The following is a 25,032-nucleotide window of genomic DNA, read 5'->3' as shown; positions in this document are numbered from 1 at the left end:
TAACTCTAAATTTGGTGAGAAAGCTGACGAAGGTATTTTAGTTGGCTATGTAGTTGGGACACCCAACAAAAGAGTCTTTAATTTATCAAACAACAAGGTTGAGGTGGTCTGTAACACTGACATTACTAGTTACAAATCACCAAGGCCTAGCATGGGACCAGCAGAGGCTTTCGACTATGATAAGCTATTCAAATCTTTTAATATGCCTTACTTGGATTTTGCAGACATAGATGAGAAGATGGCCACTCAGATGCTGTTTGAAGAAGAGGAGGCCATTGTGCAACATCCCCAATATAATGAAAATCAACCTATCACGTCAAGTGCGGTTGAAACTCCAGCTGTCTCGAATGAAGATGAATTCTACAATCCATTACACACTCAACCTCACTCAGATGAACTCTCTTCAAATCTTGAGAATGATCTGGAAGTTGGTCCGGTACAAACTACCAAAATTCACAAGAATCGTCCATTAGAAAATGTGATCGGTAATCCTTCTGATAGTGTGCATACTAGAAGAAGTTTGGATGAAAACACATGTGTGTATGCAAGCATTAAAGACACTGGTATTATAAATGAATGCTTGTACGCCTGCTTCATCAGTCAGATAGAACCAAAGAATTATCAAATGGCACTGAAGGATAGCTCGTGGGTTGAAGCCATGCAAGAAGAACTGGCACAGTTTGAAAAAATGGAAGTATGGCAGTTAGTTGAAAAACCACAAGATGTGAATGCTATTGGTACAAAGTGGGTATTCAAGTGTAAGAGAGATGAGAAGGGAGTAATCATTCGCAACAAGGCAAGATTGGTAGTCAAAGGGTTTAATCAACTGGAAGGAATCGATTACAATGAAGTTTTTTCTCCTGTAACAAGATTGGAGGCAATTCGACTGTTTCTGGCATTTGCTGCACACAAAGAGATGAAAGTGTTTCAGCTGGATTTTTAAAGTGTGTTTCTTAATGGAAAAGTCGATGAGGTGGTATACGTAGAACAACCTCCGGGTTTCCCTGACTCAGATTTTCCTGACCATGTGTATAAACTCAGCAAAGCATTATATGGCCTACATCAGGCACCACGAGCCCGGTATGAAACTCTGTCAGATTACTTGCTAGAGAATGGGTTTGAAAGAGGGAAGATCGACAGTACTTTGTTTGTAAAAAGAAAAAGGGGGTGATTTTCTTCTCATCCAGGTCTACGTGGACGACATTATCTTTGCTGCCTCACGAGTTTCTATGTGTCAGGCGTTTGAAGCAGTCATGAAGAAAAGGTTTGAGATGAGCGCCAAGGGCGAATTAACTTTCTTTTTGGGATTACAAGTAGATCAGAAGAAGGATGATATGTTCATTCATCAAACTAAATATGTTCACGATGTGCTTAAGCGCTTTAAGATGGACGATAGTACCCCGTTTGACACTCCAATCTGTGTTAACCACAAACTGGGTGCTGATTCCGACAGTGATGAAGATGTGGATCCCACTAAGTATCGGGAAATTAGAGGTTCTTTAATGTATCTAACTGCTTCTAGACCTGACATTATGTTTGCAGTTTGTCTTTGTGCTCGTTTTTTGGCCAACCCGAAGGAATCACACATGAAAGGAATGAAGAGGATCTTGCGGTATCTTAAAGGAAAGCCTAAGTTGGGCCTTTGGTACTCGAAAGGAGGAGAACTGGATCTGGTAGCATACACCGACTGTGACTATGGAGGATGAAATCAGAACAGGAAGTCTTCAACTGGTGGATGTCAGTTTCTCGGAGGAAGATTGGTGTTGTGGCAGTGCAAGAAGCAGACCTCTGTAGCCATATCCACCTGCGAAGCAGAATACATGGTAGCATCCAACTGCTGCTCCCAGGTTTTATGGATACAACAACAAATGCGCGATTATGGTCTGAATTTCACTCAAACTCCTATTTGCATTGATAACACTGCTGCAATCTTAGTAACTAACAATCCCGTTAAACATAGTAAAACTAAACATATTGACATTCGTCATCATTTCATACGGGATTGTACTGAGAAGAAATTAATTATGCTTGAAAAGGTTGATTCACTGGATAATTTTGCCGATCTTTTTACAAAAGCGTTTGACCGATCCCGTTTTCAAAACCTTGTTGAGCTTTATGGGATGATCAATCCCGAGTAACCTTGTTTTTCTTTTGTTAAAAAAAAAGAAAAAAAAAAGAAAAACCATCACTATCGCTTAAAATTATGTCGGTTGCTTAAGTTTGACGGACATATTCCATGAATATGTTTGGTCCTTACATCTACATGTAGACTATAAGGATAGCCATTAACCAGATGACTGAAAGCGACCAGGGCGGTTTATGATGGGTTTTTATTCATTGGCTTAAAACTAGTCGTTCATACTTAGTCGGAGGGACACATACTCGTATGTGGTCGGTTTGGCTGATCCATTGGATCTTTAGGATAGCCATTTACCTAAAGACTTTGACTTGATCGGGGCGTCTAAATTTTAATTTTTTTTTGGGTAATGATATAATTTTTCAGTCTATAACTTCGCAAGAAGTTTCAATATTGGTGTTAAAAATGAAAATTGATCCAACCTTGGAAAGTGATAGATAAACTGATTTTGTGTGCCTAACCAGTGAAGTAATTAGGCCTAAAAGACTCTAGAACAGTCATTGTATGTTATGGTAGCTTTCTATGGTGCGTAAAAGTAGAAGTGATACAAACTAAATCTACTTGATTTACTGTGGAGAGTCATTTTGAACTGTGCATGTCTCCATATATATCTCTCCGAATGATAGGCAGAAAAGTGATTACCCAGTCATACACGAGCCCGTGAGTGTCCTGATCCCCGCGAAGATAGTGTTATGTTTCTGCAGTGATCCAGATTCGGGACATGCAGTTGTATTATTGTAAAAAAAAAAAAAAAAAAAAAACATCACTTATTATTATCGTTAAAACTCTACGAAGATTGTCTGTTTACAAATATCAAGAAAGAGGCAAGAAAGCATAATTCAAAGTATAAGAAGGTTCGGGAAGACGAATCGGAAAGTCGACATGCGCATATTGATTGATCAGACACTACGGGTCGAATTCAACTCGGGGTAACCTGGGGAAAGCCTAATACGCCTTGAGAATAGATAGGAGGCATCTCAGTCTCTCATGTGATGTCCATCTAAATTTTAAGCTTAATTGAACCTAATCCGTATCACAGAAGCAATGAAAACCATACTAAGTTTTATACCTACCTACAACCTATTTCTCTATGTCATAATACCGCTGAACATGGATCTGTGTGATAGCCTCTTAATCAGTATGATTCCTGTTCGGATCTTTTCTAAAAACATGATGGGTTCCTACAAGACTGAAATTTGATCCCGTCCTTTTATTTAACTTTTGTTATGTTTGGTTTAATCTCATTAAACACTTGGTTACTTGTTTTTGATCGTTTATTGTTAATTTTATTTAACTTCGCTATGGGCTAACTTAATGGACGGGCGAAGTTGACCAAAGGGCGAAGTTGACCTAACTTCGCTCCTGGGGTTTTCCAAAACTCTATAAGAGGGATCGGTGGTCAAATTTGGTCAAACGTTTATACACTAAACCCTCGGCGAACTTACCACTTGAATCAAACATCATTTTAATCCGTTTTTCCGTCAGCGATAAAGGTTCGTTGGGTTGTGGTGACTCATAATTCATCTTTTGTGTTTGTTAATCTGTTCTACAATGTCCTGTTTTGATCTCGTCTTATTAACAAACCCTTTAGAAATTACGTCTGCGCGATTGAAGGGTGTTTAGATGATAAACAGTTCGTCGTATCCATAATTGCACTATTCTTTGCACTTGTTCAACCTCTGATTGTCCATTCTTCAAATTATTTGTGTGTTCTTGATGAACGGCTTGTGCGGAGAAGTTAGGGTTTCGGCGAAGTTAATCGTAACTTCGCTAATATCCCAACATTGCTAAAGCTACAACTTCTCCAGTATTATCATAGCGAAGTTGTAATCTGTTGCCACATGGGTCTAACTTAGCTCGTTTAACTTTGCAGATATGGATGCTGTGGCTGGTACTGGTGGTGATGAAGGTGGAGGTGATAATAGACAGTTCTTTCCGGGTCACAACATGTACGTTACCTTGGATCCGGATAGCCGTGGAACTGAGGATTTTCGAGAGATCATATCGTTTCTTCTTCGTTCACGTATTTTCCATGCTATCACAACTACTCTTCCGATATCACTTCCAAACATTGAAGATTTCTGGAACACGGTTGAGTATGACTGTCGTGTTGACCCACCAGTGATGTGTGCCACTGTCAACAATCAAGTGGTACAGTTCTCGGCCAATCAGATCAGGGAAGCGTTACAGTTTGGGGTTGAGACTACTGAGGACCCTACTGAGTTTGCGGCTATTTTCAGAAATGGTGCATTTGTTCGTATGGGATATTCAGGTCCACTGGAGGATTCTCAGAGGCGAAAGGGGTTTCTGTTAGATCAGTGGCGGTTCTTGATGCACGTGATGATCTTCTGCATGTCTGGTCACAAGGCTGGTACAGATGGTATGGGTGCGACAATGCAATCTGCAATGGCTGCATTGACTTACAACAAAGCTTACAGTTTCAGTCAAATGGAATTTTATGAGATCGATTGTCAGCGACGCGCGTTGGCACGGGAACGGTTTTTGATGTACCCAAGATTCTTACAGATGATTTTCAATCATGTTGCTCCTAATCTGCCACAACGTCGTCCTATCTCCTATGTTGAAAGTATAAGCAAGAGAATCTTTGCACAGTGTAGGTCCTCCAGTGCTCGTAGCAAGCCTGAAATTCGTCCAACGCACACTGCATTGTTTGGGTATTTAGTGAATCCTGATTATGTTGCTCCTCCAGAAGCTGAATTTAATGATCCAGTGCCGCAACAGGCTGATATCCCTCAACCACCTCCTGTGGTTCAACCACCACCCGTGGTACAACAAGCACCTCTTGCTGACCCTGTTGCAGCTCCCGAAGAACAAGTTGATCTTGAGATTGCATTTGGAGGGCAAGGTTTCTTTGATATGAAAAGAGTTGATCCTGTAGCTGAAGTTCAAGCTTCGGTGGGTGAGGTTATGTTGGTACATAAATGTCAGTAGTTCATAGTCTAGCATTTGTAATCGTGTCTGTAATGTAATTATGTTTAAGTTTATGTTTATGTATGTAAGCGATGTTATCAACAAGTTCGCTTAGGCAAACTTGTTGAACAAGCGAAGTTGTTGACAAGTTCGCCTAGGCGAACTTGTTCAACGAGCGAAGTTACAGACAACTTCGCCTGAGGCGAAATTGTCGTGTATTTAAGTAACCTACGGGTTTACGAGAAAAGTTTTGGTCAGTTAGTGTTTTGGTTTTTCACGTGTAATCCAGTAGTTCAGTGAACGTGTCGAGAGTCTGTAATAGACGTGTTTCAAGTTATATTACATAACGTGTTCGTTCGTATCGCGTGTGATTGTTATTCGTATTCTACGCTCATAACTACCTACGCAGGGATTCCGCACCTGCGTAGATAGCGATATCCCGTGTAAGATCCGTCCGGGAACCTACAATTGGTATCAGAGCCATTGGCTCGATTGTGTGGTTCGGGATTTCACGCGGGTGTAGAAAACGTCTCGTTTGACCTATTCGCGGGACACGTTTTCGTTGATATTGTGTTTTACTCACCCTATACAGTCATATTCAAGCCGTTACACCGACCGGAAACTGCAAAATCGTCGAAAACAGATCTGAATATTTTCAGTGTTCTTCGGGCGAAGTTGTTGTTTTTCAGGCGAAGTTGCCGTCACTGGAAGTAGGGTTTCGGCGAAGATATAAGGTTGAGCGAAGTTATCCACAACTTCGCCTACCTCATAAGTTCGCCTAAGCGAAGTTATCCTCAACTTCGCTTACCTCCTAAGTTCGCTTATCTTAAGCGAAGTTATTCTCAACTTCGCCAAGTCACGCGATTTTAAGGATTTTCCAGCGAAGTTAACACTTAAGCGAAGTTATCCTTAACTTCGCCTATAGTACTGTTTGGAAAAATTTTTGTTTTTTTCAGGTTTTTCGCGTTTTCGAGAAGATGTCGTCAATTAACATCTCAGAGTTAGTCAAAATGGAAGTTGAAGCGGGGTCGGCTACTAAGGCCCCAAGGTTGATAAAAGGAACCGACTTTGTGGCTTGGAAGGATAGGTTCATTCAGTATATTAAATACCAGGATGCAAAGATGTGGGTGTGCATCCAGGATGGATATATTCCACCGACAATGGAATACGAAGGTCGGGATGTGATAAAGAAGTACAGCAAGATGGAGGAAGAAGAGAAGAAGATGTATGAGGCCGAGAGCAAGGCCCATGCTGCAATTACTATGGCTCTTCCTCAAGAGATTCTCCATACATTCCGGAAGTACACTTCTGCACGAGAGCTTTGGGATGCTCTTGAGAATAGATTCGAAGGGAACGTGGGTATTCGTGCCTCGAAGATTAAGCTGTTAAAGACCCAGTTCTCAGTCTTCAAATATTTGAAGAACGAATCGCTCGATGATATTATCACCCGATATTATCATCTAATGACAGAGCTGAACAACTATTCTATTGCTTACAGAGAGGAGGAAATAGTTGAGAAGCTTCTCGATGCTCTCCCACCAAAGTGGGAAATGTACACTGTTCTAATGAGGGAAGACAAAGACTTTCCTAATTATGACTTGGAGACAGCAGTAAACAAGCTCAGAACCTTTGAGCTTAATATGGTTCGTAAAGAGACACCAACGGATCAGGTTCAAGACCCTGGTATGTATGGTGCCAAAGTTAACTCAGGCTCAAGTTCGAAGTCTGAATCTGCTGCTTACTACTCCAAAGGAGAGTCAGGTTCTAACTCTTCTCATGAAGGAAATGTGTCAGTAAACATGAACGGTGATGTTTGTTTTGTTGCTGGAGGATCAAGTGTTTCGAAACCTCAAGCATCCAAGAGTAGTTTCTCTCCCAGTGCTTCAAGCAATAACTACACTAAGATGCCAATGAGTGTCAAATCTGCTGAAGAGCAGTTTGCACTCTATACATCTTTTATTGCTTCTTACGAGAACTACATACAAGGGAAGATTGTGGACCCTGCTGCTTTGGAAGAAGACTATGACCAGATCGATCCTGATGATCTGGAGGAGATGGATCTGCAGTGGCAGATGGCGATGATAGTCAGAAGAGTGAAGCGTTTCATGAAGAAGACTGGCAGAAAGTTCGTAGGTGGAAAGCCATGATTTGATATGTAACGCCCTGAAATTCGATTGGTAAACTAGGATCGTGAAATCATCGGAAACTATAGACTTTGGGATTCTGGACGATAAGTTCGGAACCCATATCATTGGAAAAATCTGCTTTTATCATCTAAAATGTTTATTTTATAAAACGACATTTACGCCTGAAAAATATTAATTTTTATGCTTTCGAAAAATTAAATATTCTTATTTAAAAAGATTTCAAATAATTATTCGGAAAATGGTTTTATAAAAGTTTTGCTGAAAAAGTTTTAGTTTGTTTAAACACTTATGAACTCGACTAGTCTTGACCCGTCGGTAGCCTAAACCCGAACCCGAGTCACCCGAGTATTTAAGCGGAAAATCAAGTATTCTTACACCATCTCTTTCATTTCCACCAACACTTCCCCACCCAAACACTCTCATTCTAGAGAGAGAAACTAGAGAGAGAAAGTCTTCAAACTTCAAATCCGAGTCCACAAATCTGTTTGTTGTTGTTCTTGGTAAGATCTTCTTGAAAATCATCCATTTTCATAACCATTTTCGGCCTCAAATCGAGCAAAAACACCCATTTTCGTTTCTTGAGTTTACGGGTCAAAAACCGTCTTGTTTTGGTGTCAAAATGCAGGCTTTTGTGTTTAAAATCACTGGGAATCAATAGTCCCTTCAATCCCGAGCATTTCCATGTCAAAAACTTCGATTTTGGGTCAAAAATCCGGAAAATCTGAAAAACCCGTAGGTTTCTCCGTCGCCCAGCTTGAAGGAGTCGAATCAGACTCATTCGATCGAATCAGTCGATCGAATCAGCCCATTCGATCGAACCAGTCGATCGAACCAGTCCGGTCGACCGAATAGGAAAGCAACCGAATGGTCTCCAACTCATTCGACCGAACGAGTTTCGTATTCGATCGAACGAGTGTCTATTCGATCGAATAAGTTCCATGTTCGACCGAACGAGTTTTCCCAACTGGTTCGACCAAATGTGTTTCTAGTTCGATCGAGTGTGCCTCAGATTCGATCGAATGTGTGTCTATTCGATCGAATGTGTGTCTATTCGATCGAACAAGTTCCTATTCGATCGAACGTGTTCCTATTCGATCGAATCAAGCCAGAACCAAGCTGTTTTCGTCTTTAAAACCCAGTTTTTGCTCGAGGTCACGTAAGCTTGTTTTCTTAGACTTATAGCACGTTGTTAACCTTATATATATGTCCAACTCTAGGCTAAGGAGATCTATTGTAGCACCATCCTAACCCAAGATCAAGGTGAGTTCATAGCCCCTATTTAAGCTTTTCAAAACTATGGGGTGGAAACATGGTAACTTTACACGTTTGGATAAAATCATTTATGCAAACATTCTTTAAACTATAAACATTTGGATTTCTACACACGTGCGGAAATCCATGAGCTTCTTGGTAATCTATAAACTTTGGAAATCTATGAACATGGGGAAAACCCATTAACTCATGGAGATCTAAGAACATTGGAAATCAATGAGTATGGGAAATTCTGTGAACATTGACATCATGGGAACGGGAATCAAATTCATATCATCATAGTCATTGTGTCAGCATGGAAATCTAGAGATCAAAACATCATGAGTTGAATTGGACGCGAGAGTCTATTCTACTCTCGGTAGAACTCACGACCATGAGTGGCATTCTATTCTCGGTGGCACTCGTAACTCATGGGATTTCATACTAGTCTCGGTGAAATCCATAACTCTTGAGGACCTATACTATTCTCGGTAGGGACCAAGGGAACCCAGGATTCTTTGGGGTGTCTATCCTACTCTCGGTAGAACCTAGCTGAGTCCTGGATGGCAAGAACGAGGTAGTCTTGGTTTAAGTCTTGCGTGAGTTCAATCAAGTCTTGTGTGATCATTGGGTTTCATCATCATTCATCATCATCATCATTTGTTCACCATCATCTTGGATACTAGTAAACAATGGGATTTTGGTGTTGGTTTATCTAGTAAACTTAGCATGCTCAAATCTATATGTCCTTGTTTATGCTTAACTGTTATGTGCTACATGTACCGTTGGGAGACCGCAAATCTTTGAGTAATCTTATCACATACGACTCTAATGGGAGATTGATAAGCCCGTTGAGAGCCCAGGAGAACATTTCATGTTTGACTTACTACAAAAACCTCTGTGGGAAAACCAAGAGATCTTTTCTTACAAACCATTTTAAAAACTGGGAATTATACCCAAACATAGTAGTATAAGTTGTAGGAGTGGTGGGTTAGCCGCAGGTACACCCTATATATAAACCCCTACAACCTATACTAGTATGTTTGTGTATAAAACTCTTTTCTTTAAACCTATGAATTCACTCATCTACTTTATGTAGTTGACAGTTTGTTACATGTTTTCAGGAAATAATGCAGCAAGAAATCCCTAGCAAGTTTAGAGGCCTTAGAAAGATGAAGGCTAGACTAGGAGTTGTTGGAAACTTGATATTTTGTATTAAAACAATTTGTTTCATGTTACCTGGTTGATGTAATATTTGACATTTTGGTTATGTTTATGCATTTAGACTTTTATACTATTGTGCTCAACAATCACGACTTAGTCGCCGCACCTCGATTTTTCCGCCATCACGATCGGGGTGTGACATGATAAGTCAAGGGTGAGGTGTTACAATTGTCAACGAAATGGACACTTTGCAAAGGAGTGCACTAATGCACGTGTAGAACGTAGTCAGGGGAGGACTACACAGCAAAGTGGAAATAACAATGGGGATAATGCCATGATGTCTGATGCTGGTGAATACAACTGGAACATGTTCTCTGGAGAACTCTTTGAGCAGGCACACATGGCGAAGGTTGCAGCTGAAGAATGTATGAAAGCTGCTGAAAATGAAAAAGCTTTCATAGCTAATGACCAGAACTCCGAGGTATGTACTAAACCTATCTGTACTAAATGTGAGAACTTGTCTGAACAGCTTGGTACAATTACTGATCAGTATGTTAAGTTGGATGCCGAATTTAAAACCTTGAAAGAAGATCATCACTTCACAAAGACAAGAGAAAATAATTATAAAATAAAAATTAAAGCTTGTGAAAAAGACGTTAAAAGTTTAAAAACAAAATTAGCTGAGAAAATTGATGTGATCGATCTAAGCTACGAGGTTTTAGAAGAGAAAACCAAGTTAATCGCTGAGAAAGAAAAACAGATTGCTGATCACCAGGTAAAAGTGGTGGAACTAAATAGGAAACTGGAGCAATTCCGGAATTCCTCTGCTATTCTTGATCACCTCGTTAGTGATCAAGGTTCCTCACCTAAGAGGGGAGGAATTGGTTACCATGAGGTTCCACCACCTTATAACCATAATTATACTTTCAATCCTAGTGTTCATGAATCTGTTAATTTTGTAGCTGATCAGACAGGTCCTGCTAAGGAAACTGGTAAAGTACCGGAAGTTAGTAAAGGCGAAACAGGTTCGCCTGTCTCAAAAGTTAAAATTTCTATTTCAAGTCCAGTCTCATCTGATTCGGATAAGTCATCCGAGTCAGGTAAGACAAAAGAGAAGGAAGTATTACCCACTAGTGGAGAAAAAGTTAAATCAACTAAAAGGAGTACTCCACTCAACCCATATGTCCCACCTTATGTGAGATGTACGGTTGGTAATACTGCCTCCACATCTAAAACATCTGCTGAAAAGAAAGCTGAATATAGGTGTTGTTTTAGATGTAATCAAACAGGTCACCTTGTTGCTGATTGCCCTCTGAAGCAGCGTTTCAGAGAGGTGAGGCCCTCGAAAACTGAGACTAATGTTTTTGGTAATCGTTTAAATGTTAAAAATGAAAACCATTCAAATTTGAGAGATAATACAGGTTTTCAAAGAAACACATCTCGTTTTTACACTACTAATAACCAAACCAAATGCTATAATTCTTTTGATTCTCTTAATGAATGTCGGTTTGGTTGGCATCACTATCAGTCTTCAAGGAGGTATCCTGTTAGGACTCGTGGAAATTTTTCTAATGCTAACTTTGGTCAGCCAAGGTGTGTGAGTTCTGTTAAGAAGGTTAATCGACCCAAGACCAAGAGGTCTTGGGTCCCCAAATTTTAATAATCTCTTTTGTTTGTGCAGGAACAGTTGAACAGGGCGTCCAATAATCTTTGGGTTGTGGACAGCGGCTGTTCCCGGCACATGACTGGTAACAAGGATTTGTTACAAGATTTAAAACCTGTTCAAGGAGCAAGAGTCAGTTTTGCCGGTGAGATTGGAGGCAAAATAACAGGAAGGGGTACGGTAACTAACGGGAAGATGACGTTAGAAAATGTGAACTTTGTTGAAGAACTGAAGCACAATCTGCTGAGTGTGTCGCAGATTTGTGATAAGGAGTATACTGTTCACTTCACGAAGAATGAGGCGAATCATCATAAACCTTATTGAACTGAATGGGATGATCAATCCCGAGTAACCATGTTTTTCTTGTTTATTTATTTAAAAAAAAAAACGTCACTATTGCTTAAAATTAGTCGGTTACCTCAGTTTGATGGACATATCCTCGGATATGTTTTGGTCCTCGTTTCTACTTGTAGAGAATGAGGGTCGCCATTAACCAGATGACTGAAAGTGACCGGGGCGGTTATGATGTGTTTTCTTTCTGTCGCTGAAAATTAGTCGTTCATACTTAGTTAGAAGGACACATACTTGTATGTGGTCGGTCCAGTTGATCCATTGGATCTTCAGGATTGCCGTTTACCTGAAGACTTTGACGTGATCGGGGCGATTGAAGTCAAAATTTTTTTTGGGAAATGAAATTACTTTTCAAGTCTAATACTTCGTAAGAAGTTCATTTGCTATGTTTAACAGGAAATTGATCCAACCTTGGAAAATGATGTTTGTACTAATTTTGTGTGCTTAACTAGTGAAGTTCTTAAGCTTAAAAGGCATTAGAACAGTCATTGTATGTCAAGGTAAATTCTTAATGGTGTGTAAAAGTATATGTGATACAAACTAAATATACTTGATTTTACGTGGAAACTACTTAAGAGTTTTTCATGTCTTCGTTTATATATTTCCGCATGATAGGCAGAAAAGTGATTACCCAGTCATACACGAGCCCGTAAGTGTTCTGATTCCCGTGAAGAAGGCGTTTCAAGACACTGCAGTGATCCAGATTCGGAACTTGCAGTTGTTTATTACTCTGAAGTCTATAAGTATGTTTGTTAAAAAAAAAAAAAAATTAGTACTTATGAGTTATTGTAACATTCGAGAGTTCAAGATATCGAGACTTCTCAATCATGGAGTAAGAATGAGTACGGGAAGCAAACAAAGAATACTTACAAGTTAATCAGACACTATGGGTCGAAGTCAATTCGGGGTGACTTGGGGAAAGCCAAATACGCTTTGAGAATAGATAGGAGGCATCTTAATCTCTGAGTTGTTGCCCACTTATTTTTTGAGATTAATTGAACTTAACTCGTATCACAGAAACCAGAAAACCATTTTAAGTTATTTACATGTGTACAACCTGTTTCTCTATATGTCATAATACAGCTAAACACGGATCTATGTGACAGTCACGTAGTTAGTATGATTCCTGTTTGGATCTTTTCTAAAACGTAGCAGTCCCTAGCAAGACTGAAATTTGATCCCTTATACTTTAATTTTTTTTTTAAAGTTTTTGTACTTAGATAGTTTTATGATTTTTTAACTGGTTACTTAGAATTGATCATGTTATTTATTTCTTCTTGGAAAGTTTTATAACTTAATTGGAAAATTGTTAAAATTATAAGGTTTGATTTGTAAAAATATAAGGTTTGATTTTTTAAAGACATGTTGTTGATCGTTGTTGAGCAGTCCAAGACTATTCAACGCCTAGTGGAAGCAAATCAACTGCAGGCATCCCTCCTGGTTGAGCACGGGAAAGTTATAGATGCCTTGAAGGTGTTCTTGGCATCTCAGGGGGAGATGAGCTGTAGAGGCGACGAGCTGAGGACGAAAAGAAGAAATGATCAAGACGATGATCCCAATGCATCGAAAGATGCAGGTGGTGAGTTGCCAAGAACTACTATAGCTCTTGGGGCTTCCACAGCTGAGGGGGAGTCTGCAGCTGGTGATGATGTGGTTGCGGTTGGTGATGATGATGTTGAAGATGTTGATGATATGATTGATGCGTTGAAAGAGATAGACGATATGTTAGAGGATGATGAGTTGATGAATGAAAATGATGTTCTGCCAATCGATGAGATCGAAAAGATTGGTGCAGAAATTGTGGTTGAGAAGGTGATAGAAGAAGGAGAGATTGTTGAAGAAAATGTAGAGCATGAGATCCCTGTGGTTGAACAGTCGACTATATGTGAAGATGCTGCAGTTGACAACACTGAGTGGGAAGATCAGCCAAACTGGAAGGAAGGCTGCGCTCAGTGGTTTGTAAAGACGAAGAAGCCAGCAGTACCAACGATGTTCAAAAAGTCATATAATATAAAGGGATATGCAGAATCAAAGAAGGGAATCATATGTTGGTTGTACGATGAAGAGTTGAAGTTATTTGTGATCAAACGTTACGACGGCATTCAGTACTTCAAGAAGATGTTAAGATCCCTGAATACCTTACCGGAGTGTGAGGTGAAAGACTTAGCAAGACTGGAGCTGATAAACAGAAGCGATGATAACATGGCGAGAGTAATTGGGAAAATTGTTTGGAAGGAGGCCATTAAAGATAAAAAGTTTGAACTTCTGAAGCCTCAGAAAGGGAAGTTAGTAGAAGACAAAGATAGAGGGATGAGGGCAGACGGCAAACCATGGATGGTTATGAAGTATAAACCAGTCCGTCATTTAAAAGAAGTGCCGATGAAGGTGATGCCCAAGAACGTCTTGAAAGACTTGAAGTGGTGGTACGTGGATTGTGAAACTGCTGAAGCGGTCATGGAGGATGAAGATGAGCAAGAGATCATGAGAGTGTATGATCCTATGCACTTGGTCAATCTGTCTCAAGCTGACTTGCAGGTACTACACGCTAAGAAGATTTTCTACATTCCTGCTTGGAAAGAGGAAGCTAAGAAGTACCAGAAGTTGGTTTCTGTATGTGTTAGACAGGGAGTGCATGCTTGAAGAGATGAAGAGAGAAGACGAAAGATTACAAGACACAAGCTTTGAAGATCAAGATATGAAGCTACTGCCAAGGGGGAGTTTGTTGGTACATAAATGTCAGTAGTTCATAGTCTAGCATTTGTAATCGTGTCTGTAATGTAATTATGTTTAAGTTTATGTTTATGTATGTAAGCGATGTTATCAACAAGTTCGCTTAGGCGAACTTGTTGAACAAGCGAAGTTGTTGACAAGTTCGCCTAGGCGAACTTGTTCAACGAGCGAAGTTACAGACAACTTCGCCTGAGGCGAAGTTGTCGTGTATTTAAGTAACCTACGGGTTTACGAGAAAAGTGTTGGTCAGTTAGTGTTTTGGTTTTTCACGTGTAATCCAGTAGTTCAGTGAACGTGTCGAGAGTCTGTAATAGACGTGTTTCAAGTTATATTACATAACGTGTTCGTTCGTATCGCGTGTGATTGTTATTCGTATTCTACGCTCGTAACTACCTACGCAGGGATTCCGCACCTGCGTAGATAGCGATATCCCGTGTAAGATCCGTCCGGGAACCTACAGGTTACTGTTATGCCTGCTTCCACAGTTGGTCCATCCGTGGGACCGTCGATTACTTCTGTGGAGGATTCAGAGGAAACCTTATCTGATTCTTCCACCGATGACGCTGTGGAAGCACATCGTGTTCTTGTTGCCCAAGAAAGAATCCAAGGAAAACGAAAGAAAGATTCTGATGATAGTGAGTCAGATTATGAGGATGAACTTTATCGCGTTGCTATTAGATCAAAGAGGGCCAGAGCTGGTGAAAGTTCAAGTGTTGTCCATTTTTCACTACCATCGTTATCCGGTGTGTCTATGTTACCTGCTTCTTCGGCAGTTCCATTGCAGTGACCTCGAGTGTACCTTTGGTGACCGTATCGTCATCATTTGGTATTGCTCCATCTACGGTCCAGTTATCAACACTGGAGATTGTTTCTTTACCACCTCCTACTCTTACTCCATCAGGGGTGGTTGCTAGATTTGTTGAGTCCACACTGGTAGCGACTGCTGGGTTATCTGTCTCTCCCCCAGTCACTTCTCAATCTACATCTGACATTCCAGCTAGTTTGGGTATTCCACCGCCATATGCTCAGGATATATCTCACATGCGGTTTGATTTTGATGCCACCCTGTCTGATTCCGAGAGGATTGCGGCACTTGAAATAATTGTTGCTGAGCAGTCAAGGATAAACCTCATTCAGACTAAAGCTATTCAGAAGCTTGTGGCTGAGAATCAGATTCAATCATCACTTCTCATTGAACACGGTAAACTCTTTGATGCTCTTAAAAAGTTCTTAGCATCTCAGGGGGAGACTAGTTGCAAGGGTGATGAGCTGAGGACAAAGAAGAGGAAAGACAGAGACGATGATCCCAATGCATCGAAAGATGCAGGTGGTGAGTTGCCAAGAACTGAACAAAATCTTGGGACTTCCACATCTCAGGGGGAGTCTGCGGGTCCGTCAAGCAGTACAGGTGGTGACACAGTGGTGGTTGTAGATGATGAGGATGAGTTGGGTAATGATGAGGATGAGTTAGTTGATGATGGTTTGACGGCTAGTGAGATTGAAAAAATCAGGGAACAGATAGAGATTGACAGTGGGTTAGAGGAAGGAGAGATAGTTGATGATAGTGTTGAGCATGATATTCCAAGTGTTGATCAAGAGAAGTTGGTTCAAGATGAAAATGTGAGGGGTGATTCTGAATGGGAAGATCAGCCAAGATGGAAAGAATGTTGTGCTCAGTGGTGTCTTCAAGACAAAGAAACCAGTGGTACCCACAATGTTCAAGTAAAGCTACAATATAAAAGGTTATGCTGAGTCGAAGAAAGGTATCATTTGCTGGTTATATGATGAGCAGGTGAAGTTGTTTGTGATAAAGAGATATGATGGGATTCAATATTTTGCTAAGAGATTGAAGTCGTTCAATACGTTGCCTGAGTGTGAAGTGAGAGATTTGGCTCGACTAAGATTGATAAATAGAAGTGATGATTACTTTGAGAGATGGGTTGGAAAGATCGTGTGGAAGGAAAGTGTGAAATATAAAAAGTTTGAGCTTCTGAAGCCTCAGAAAGGGAAGTTGGTTGAAGATAAGGAACGTGGCATGCGGGCTGATGGTAAGCCCTGGTTAGTGATGAAATACAAGCCAATTCGGTGTTTGAAAGAGGTTCCGATGAAGCTAATGCCCAAGGATGTGTTGAAGGATCTCAAGTGGTGGTATGTTGATTGTCAAACCGCTGAAGCCGTGATGGAAGATGAAGACGAACAGGAGATCCTGAGAGTGTATGATCCAATGCACTTGGTTAACTTGTCTCAAGCTGATTTGCAGGTACTTAATGATAAGAAGGTTTTCTATATTCCTGCGTGGAAAGACGAAGCAAAGAAGTACAAGAGGGTGGTCTCTGTCTGCATAAGACAGGGAGTTCATGCTTGAAGACGGATGGTGCATGCTTTTTGGAGTTACAAGACACGTGAAAGATGATAGAGATATGAAGCTAACGCCAAGGGTGAGTCTGTTGGTGCATAATGTTAGTAGTTCATTATCTCGTGTTTATTTGTGTCTGTAATCGTTACATTGTTCGTATTGTGTTGAACTTATTAAGTTTGCTTTTATGTTTTGGCGAACTTGGGTTTAGTGAAGTTAGGACAACTTCGCCTAGTATGTTAGGCGAAGTTGTCGCCCATATATACCTAACTTCGGCTCATTGTTTGGTGAACTTGACAGCCGTATTTGTGTAACCCTAGTGTTACGTGTTTTGTAACTTTTGGTTATTGGCAATATAATGAGTATCCCTTTATATATTCTTGTGTTTACGTTTAATTTACGTTTTCGTTGTATTAGCACTCGTATCGTATACATAGGGGATTTCGCACCCTCTTGTTACAAGATACTCCTGTGTAGATCCGGCTGGGAACCTACACCGCTTTTGTTCGTGAAAGTTGACGTTATTTGAAGATAGTTTGCTGATCCCGTTTGAATTGATGAGTGCGGAACACGAGGATAATAAAAAAAAGGGAAAACAAATCGAGTTACACAATTCTGATTTAGACTTTGAAACACCGAAGAAAAACGCCAAAAAGCCAAACCCTCAAACAACATGTTGTAGAAAACCTTTTCAACAATATATAGATACAAAGCTTTGGATGAGGTGTGCACTTGGTAATATCTTTGAAGCAATTAAAGTGATGAATGAAAAGGAAAAAAAGTGGGTTGAAGAAATGGGATTTGGGTCATTGTTAACAATGAAGATTACCACAATTCCCGTTCGACTGACATATTGGTTGGCTATGAACTATGATCCTGATCTGAATGAATTGAATATGGGAAACCATATTGTTAAGATAACACCACAATTAGTTCATGAGGCTTTTGGGATACCAATTGGTGGAGAAACAGTGGTAGAAAAATATAGACCAAGAGTAGGATCAAACATTTGTGCAGATATGTTTAAAAATCAATTTGAACATTCAATGATAAGTATTCAAAACGTGTTGGATAAAATGAAAAACCATAATGGAAAAAGAGAAGATTTTAAACGGAATTTCCTGGTGTTGTTCAACCCATGCATTGGGTTGATAACAAAATCTACAATAGTCAATTTAATGTTCATCACATCAATTGATGACTTTTCAAAAATTTCAAAAATGAATTGGCGCAGCTACATGATTCATAATTTGAAGAGAACAAAAAATGGCTGGAAAGGTATAAAAGAAAACGGAAAACAAGAACAGTTCAATTGTCCGACAACATTGCTTGCAGTGATTTACACACACGAGTATCAGAAACGTCATGGAGAATTTGAGAAGCCAATCTGAACACCAACAATTAGCAACATAATCTCAGCAACCCTTGCTAGCATGGATAGCTACTTGTATAATAATGGTCCATTAACTGATACCGAGGAGGAAAACGAAGACCCAAGTAAGTAACTATTACTTTATAATGTTAAAAATATGACTACTGATGCTATATTAATTTTATCTTTGAAAACACTAAAACAGTGAATGATGGTCCTTCAAATATTGAACCAACTGAAAAGGGTAAGGTTCTGATGAACACTGGAGCTTGCAATGAAAAAGAAATAATAAATGAATAAGTGAGTGAACATGCAACAAGCCATGTTCATTTAATGGAAAAAAATGTGATTGCAGTGGATAATGCTATGATGAATACTACTACTGGCAAGGATAATGAAAGAGTGGAAAATGATCACGGTGAAAAAGAAAAAATGAAACCGGCAACAAAAGAGACCAAAATGAAAAGTATTTTGAAGAAAAGTTCCAGATGCCTATAGAGACAGCAACTCAAGAAATAATAGAGTACTACACTACCCAACCACAGTTGTCTGGATTGTCTACATATATGCTTAAAGAACCTTTCACCGAAGAGGAACATGTAACGGTTCTAAACATACAAAACATTTTATTGTAAAAGTATTAACATAAATATTTATTGCATAATTGGAATAAAGAAATGTACAACAAGTTAGAGGAATTTGATAAAATTGTCTCTAAAATCAATGAGTTGGTAAAGAGAGGTAAAGAAAAATATGGATCAAACATATGGTTATTTGACAGGTCTTGTGCTTGGGAAGCTAAATTCAATTAAAAGGATTGTTCAAAAGAAACACCATTTGAATCTCAATCTGAAGGAAGAGGTCTAAATGAATTAGGTAAACACCATGTGTTTATTTTATTGTATAATACCATACCTAACCCACCCCCTGTATAAAGTTATAGTTGCAGCAGTTGATATTTCAATAAATCAAAACAACTCTGGTGTGGATTCATGGTATGCTAACAAGGAAGACAATGAAGGTTAAACTAGTAAATTCTAATACATCTTTCACTAAGATTTATAACACGTTCTAATGCATTTAATCAAAAAGATTCTATGAACCAAGACCATAAGAATCAGAAAGATGTTGAGAATCAGGGGGAGAAACAAATCAAGGTAAAACATCTGTTATATACGCTCTAATACGTTTTAAACCTTTAAATTTTAATTGTTTTTATTTATTATGTAATTAAATCAAAAAGATGATGTGAACAAAGAAGATGTGAGCCATGTCCATGAGAATTAAAACAGCTTAACCAAGGTAAAAAATCTGCTATATACATTCTAATAGTTTCTACTCCTCTACATTTTAATCTTTTTTATTTATTATTTATTTAAATGATAAAGATGATGTAAGCAAAGAAGATGTGAGCCAAGACCATGAGAATAAAAAAAGATTAAACAATGAGATAAAAAAATCGTTGAGAATCAAATGGGAGTAACCAAAAAGCAAGAAAAAAAGCAAGATAAAAGCATCTCTTATATACGTTTTTATACATTCTACTACTCTACATTTAAATTTTTTTATTTATTATGTAATTAATGACAAAGATAATGTGAGCAAAGAAGATCTGAGCCAAGATCATGAGTATAAAAAAAGATTAACCAATGAGATAAAAAATGCAGTTGAGAATCAATAGGAGTAACCAAGGAGCAAGAAAAAGTCCAAGGTAAAACATCTGCTATATACGTTCTTATACATTCTACTCCTCTACATTTTAATTTTTTATTTATTGTGTATTTAAATGACAAAGATGATGTGAGCAAAGAAGATGTGAGCCAGGACCATGAGAATCAAAAAGGCTTTATCAATGAGGTAGAAAAGGATATTGAGAATCAACTGGGAGTAACCAAAGAGAAAGAAAAAATAAAGGTAAAAGCATCTCCTATATACGTTCCTATACATTATAAATTTTTTTATTTATTATGTATTTAAATGACAAAGATGAAGTGAGCAAAGAAGATGTGAGCCAAGACCATGAGAAACAAAAAGACTTTACCAATGAGGTAGAAAAGGATGTTGAGAATCAAGTGGGAGTAACCAAAGAGCAAGAAAAAAATCAAGGTAAAAGCATCTCCTATATACGTTCTTATACATTCTCCTCCTCTATATTTTAATTATTTTTATTTATTATGTATTTAAATGACAAAGATGATGTGAGCAAAGAAGATGTGAGTCAAGACCATGAGAATCAAAAAGGCGTTACCAATGAGGTAGAAAAGGATTTTGAGAATCAAGTGGGAGTAACCAAAGAGCAAGAAAAAAATCAAGGTAAAAGCATCTCCTATATACGTTCTTATACATTCTACTACTCTACATTAAATTTTTTTTATTTATTATGTAATTAATGACAAAGATAATGTGAGCAAATAAGATCTGAGTCAAGACCACGAGTATAAAAAAGATTAACCAATGAGATAGAAAATGCTGTTGAGAATCAATAGGAGTAACCAAGGAGCAAGAAAAAGTCCAAGGTAAAACATCTGCTATATACGTTCTTATACATTCTACTCCTCTACATTTTAATTTTTTTATTTGTTGTGTATTTAAATGACAAAGATGATGTGAGCAAAGAAGATGTGAGCCAAGACCATGAGAATCAAAAAGGCTTTATCAATGAGGTAGAAAAGGATATTGAGAATCAAGTGGGAGTAACCAAAGAGAAAGAAAAAAATAAAGGTAAAAGCGTCTCCTATATACGTTCTTATACATTCTACTCCTCTACATTTTAAATTTTTTTATTTATTATGTATTTAAATGACAAAGATGAAGTGAGCAAAGAAGATGTGAGCCAAGACCATGAGAAACAAAAAGGCTTTACCAATGAGGTAGAAAAGGATGTTGAGAATCAAGTGGGAGTAACCAAAGAGCAAGAAAAAAATCAAGGTAAAAGCATCTCCTATATACGTTCTTATACATTCTCCTCCTCTACATTTTAATTATTTTTTTTTATTATTTATTTAAATGACAAAGATGATGTGAGCAAAGAAGATGTGAGCCAAGACCATGAGAATTAAAAACGCGTTGCCAATGAGGTAGAAAATGATGTTGAGAATCAAGTGGGAGTAACCAAAGAGCAAGAAAAAAATCAAGGTAAAAGCTTCTCCTATATACGTTCTTATACATTCTACTCCTCTACATTTTCAATTTTTTTATTTATTATGTATTTAAATGAAAACGATGATGTGAGTCAAGACCATGAGAATCAAAAAGGCTTTACTAATGAGGTAGAAAAGGATGTTGAGAATCAAGTTTGAGTAACCAAAGAGCAAGGAAAAAATCAAGGTAAAAACATCTCCTATATACGTCTTATACATTCTAAGATAGTAATTTTTTTTGTTTCATTATTAAATCTTGTTTCATTTACTATTAGAAAATCCTTCAGACACAAATGAATTGTTTGAAGATGATGTGAACCAAAAAGTTGAAAAAGATGATGAAACTCACGAGGGTTTTATAGACGGGAAATATGAAACTCAAGGTAAGGGAAGGTCTATTATTACAAGTTTTCTAATACGTTCCAATACGTTCTACCATAAATAATCATTTTTAATACAAATACAATAGAATTGATTTAAGATGATGACAGCAAAAAGGTTCAAAAAGATGAAACTGAAGGTAATGACCGGTTTTATTATCACAAAGTATGCTAATAAGTTTTAATTCTTTCTATTATATAACCAATATTTCAGTTGCAACAAAATATACATTGACTGATGTAAAAAAGGTAGATCCCAGAATCATTGATTTTATGGGACATGGATTTGAGTTTGACAAATTGGCTATGTTGACTCATGAAGCGCTAGACTACGTGTTTGAAAAGAAAAGAGAAGATATAAGAAAACTGAGGGAGAAAAGAAACAAAGTTACACAACACTATCTTAAGTATCTCAAACTTATCTGAAAAACAACCGAGACACATGAACTTTGAAGATTTGGAAAACATGTACCAGTCTACAAAAGAACAGATTGAAGAAAAAGAGAAGCAGAGGTTGAAAAAAAAAGTTTGCTGATGATCAGGATCGAACCAATGAATTATATAAAAGATTTGGAGGGAAGTGTGGGTTCCTGATTGATCTTGGATTAAACTATGAGATTGTTGATGCCATGAGCAAAAAGGAAGTGGAAGAAAATTTCAAAGCAAATACAAACCGGTAATAATCCCCTAATTTTTAATTGTTTTTTTTATTTAGAAATTAAATCTTGTTTCATTTAATATTAGAAAATTCTTCTGACAAATCATACGTTCTATGATAAAACCAATGTTTCAATTGTAGCACCAGAAACATTGACTGATGTAGTTGACAAGGGGTGTGAAGATAAACAAGCTCAAGGTAATAAAAAAGATGAACTTTCTCTAATTATTTAGACATTCATGACCGAAAAGCTGATAGTTGTTATTAATTAAACATTCGGTTACGACTATTACATCAAGAAAAGGTGATGGTATGAAACAAACAGATGATATAATTAACGGTTAGTTATTTAAAAAACTATTGATTATAATACACAAAAAGACAAAAAAAATATAAAAACTAAAAAAAAATTGCATTGACAGAAGTTGAAGAAATGAATGAAGAAAGAAGATATAGTCAAGGTAACAAAAACTCTTTATAATTTAATAGCAATATTTGTTTATAAATATGTAAAACGTTCTAAATTGTGATAATCTTTATTGATGGAGATGAGAAAGTAGGTAATGATACAGTTGATTTTGAGAATAGAAGTACATCAACACAAGAATATGCTGAAAGAAAAACGGAAGAAACCATTCGAGGTAATCAATAAAAAAAACTTATGTTTAAAAATAGTATTTTCATAATACACTAACAAAAAAAATTTTAAAACACAAAAAATGGTGTGTAGTTACAGAAGTGGAAGAATTAAATGCAGAAATTGGTGACAAAAAAAGTATCAACGACTCTACTCAAGGTATTAAAAAGTTTTATAGGTACAACCACAAAAACAAACACAAAAAAATGTATATTATAACTTAGTTGTATTATAAGACTTGTTGATATTAATGTTAAAGAAAATTATGAATACGACAGTGATGATTTGGATTCAGTGATAATGAAAACTCTGTTTTTCAATCAATCAGCAGCATTTACAACTCCTGAAACTAAATCAAAAAAATTGCCTCTTGTTGCTACATCTCCACCAGCTACAAGTTATCATAAAATAGATAAACTACAATGAGAAGAAAGAGAAAAAAAAACTAGCACCAGCCTGGAAATCACCTTACCTGAACCGGGAAATTGAAATGACTAAAAAAATAACAATTGATGAGCGGATTGTAGCACGATTGTTATTGGTGATCTTTCTGAAAACAAACAAAATGAAAGTTATTTACAAGTCAGAATTCATCACTTCTTTCAAGTTTGTGTTTGAATGCTTTTGTCCGGATATATACATTTACACAGAGTTGTTGAATCATGAAGAGAAGAAGAGAGATGAAAATATCCTCGTTAAGATTTTTTTGCTACATCAAGAATTATAGTAAGTATTACACGTTTATTTTTACGTTAACAAAATTTATATTCATATTAATTATATCAAATTTTCATTTTGATACATGAAGCCAAGTGATTACTATTTAAAGGAAGCTAACATCAGTAATTATAAAATACTCGAAGTATTTATGGACAACCTTGAGAAGATAATGGTTTTACATAAATACAAGTCACTCGAACCAGTTACGTTGTTTGTTGTGCCAGTACTTTATGAATACCATTTCTATGTGGTTGTTTTCAATTTGAAAACAGGTTCGATCGAGCTGCTTGACAACATGGCTAAACGATGATATATAAAAAACTGCTCGCTTAAAATCAGTTCAAGAAAAAGCAAATGTTTCAAAAAAAGCTTTGGAAATAAGATACAAGGATGTCCCGGAACTGATAAACATTTAAACATTTTGTAAACTGATTTAATGAATATAGCAAAAAAAAAATTAAATACGTTGATTGCCTTCAGAGGGATATTTTTTGCATGTACTTATTGAGGAAGAAGCACCCGATTGCGCCAAGGTTGGAGATATCAGAAATCAAAAGGCTGCAGATGGATTGGAGAACGAAAATAAATGAACTCGATTGTGGTATCTTCGCTATAAGACACATGGAAACTTAAAAGGGGGAAGTATCCATGGACATGCGGATTTTATAAAGAGTGTCCAAGGCAGAAACGACAACTAAATGATTTGAGGATAAAATACATGTCAAAGGTGTTACTATCCGATATCAACAAAGCCAAAACCAATTTAGTTAAACTGGCAAAGAAATATGATGCATTATCTAATGACAAACAACTTTTCAGTTTCAAGAATTTAACTGCTAAAATTGATGAGAGGCAAGATGACTAGAACTGACGGATTAGAAGATCAGGAAACCTTGGTATCTTTATTATATTTGTATGAAAATGACTACTTTTATCTTTTCCAAGTTAGAACAACTTATACATTCTACCAGAAAAGGATAGAGTTTTAATTAGGTTTTGCTTATATGTTCTAACTTAACACATCTATCTTATTTTTGCTTAAATGTATTATCAGCCTTGATATTTTAGTTGTATTAACAAGTTGTTTATAAGATAACATAGAGTTATTCATCAAGTAAACAAAAACATTAAACATAGAAATAACATACCATAAAGCATAGAAAGTTATCAAACCACGTAACACATAAAAAAGACAAAAAAAACACACAACAATTATTGGGTAATCAGAAAACACAGCCTAAATTCCATTTATTACATGATAGATTTAAGAAACTCAGTCTTCAATTCAATAGAGCAGTTCAGAAGTTGTATTTCCTTACACAAATCTTTCAACTCATCAACGTCCTTTTTCCCTGTGTCAATAAAAAACAAACCATACAAATAGTTAATAGTACT

Source organism: Bidens hawaiensis, unplaced genomic scaffold (genome assembly GCF_021521415.1).
Source record: "Bidens hawaiensis isolate Kalapana, Puna unplaced genomic scaffold, B.hawaiensis_p1.1 tig00000142_1, whole genome shotgun sequence".
NCBI lineage: Eukaryota > Viridiplantae > Streptophyta > Magnoliopsida > Asterales > Asteraceae > Bidens > Bidens hawaiensis.
Note: the sequence above shows the minus strand (reverse complement) of the source record.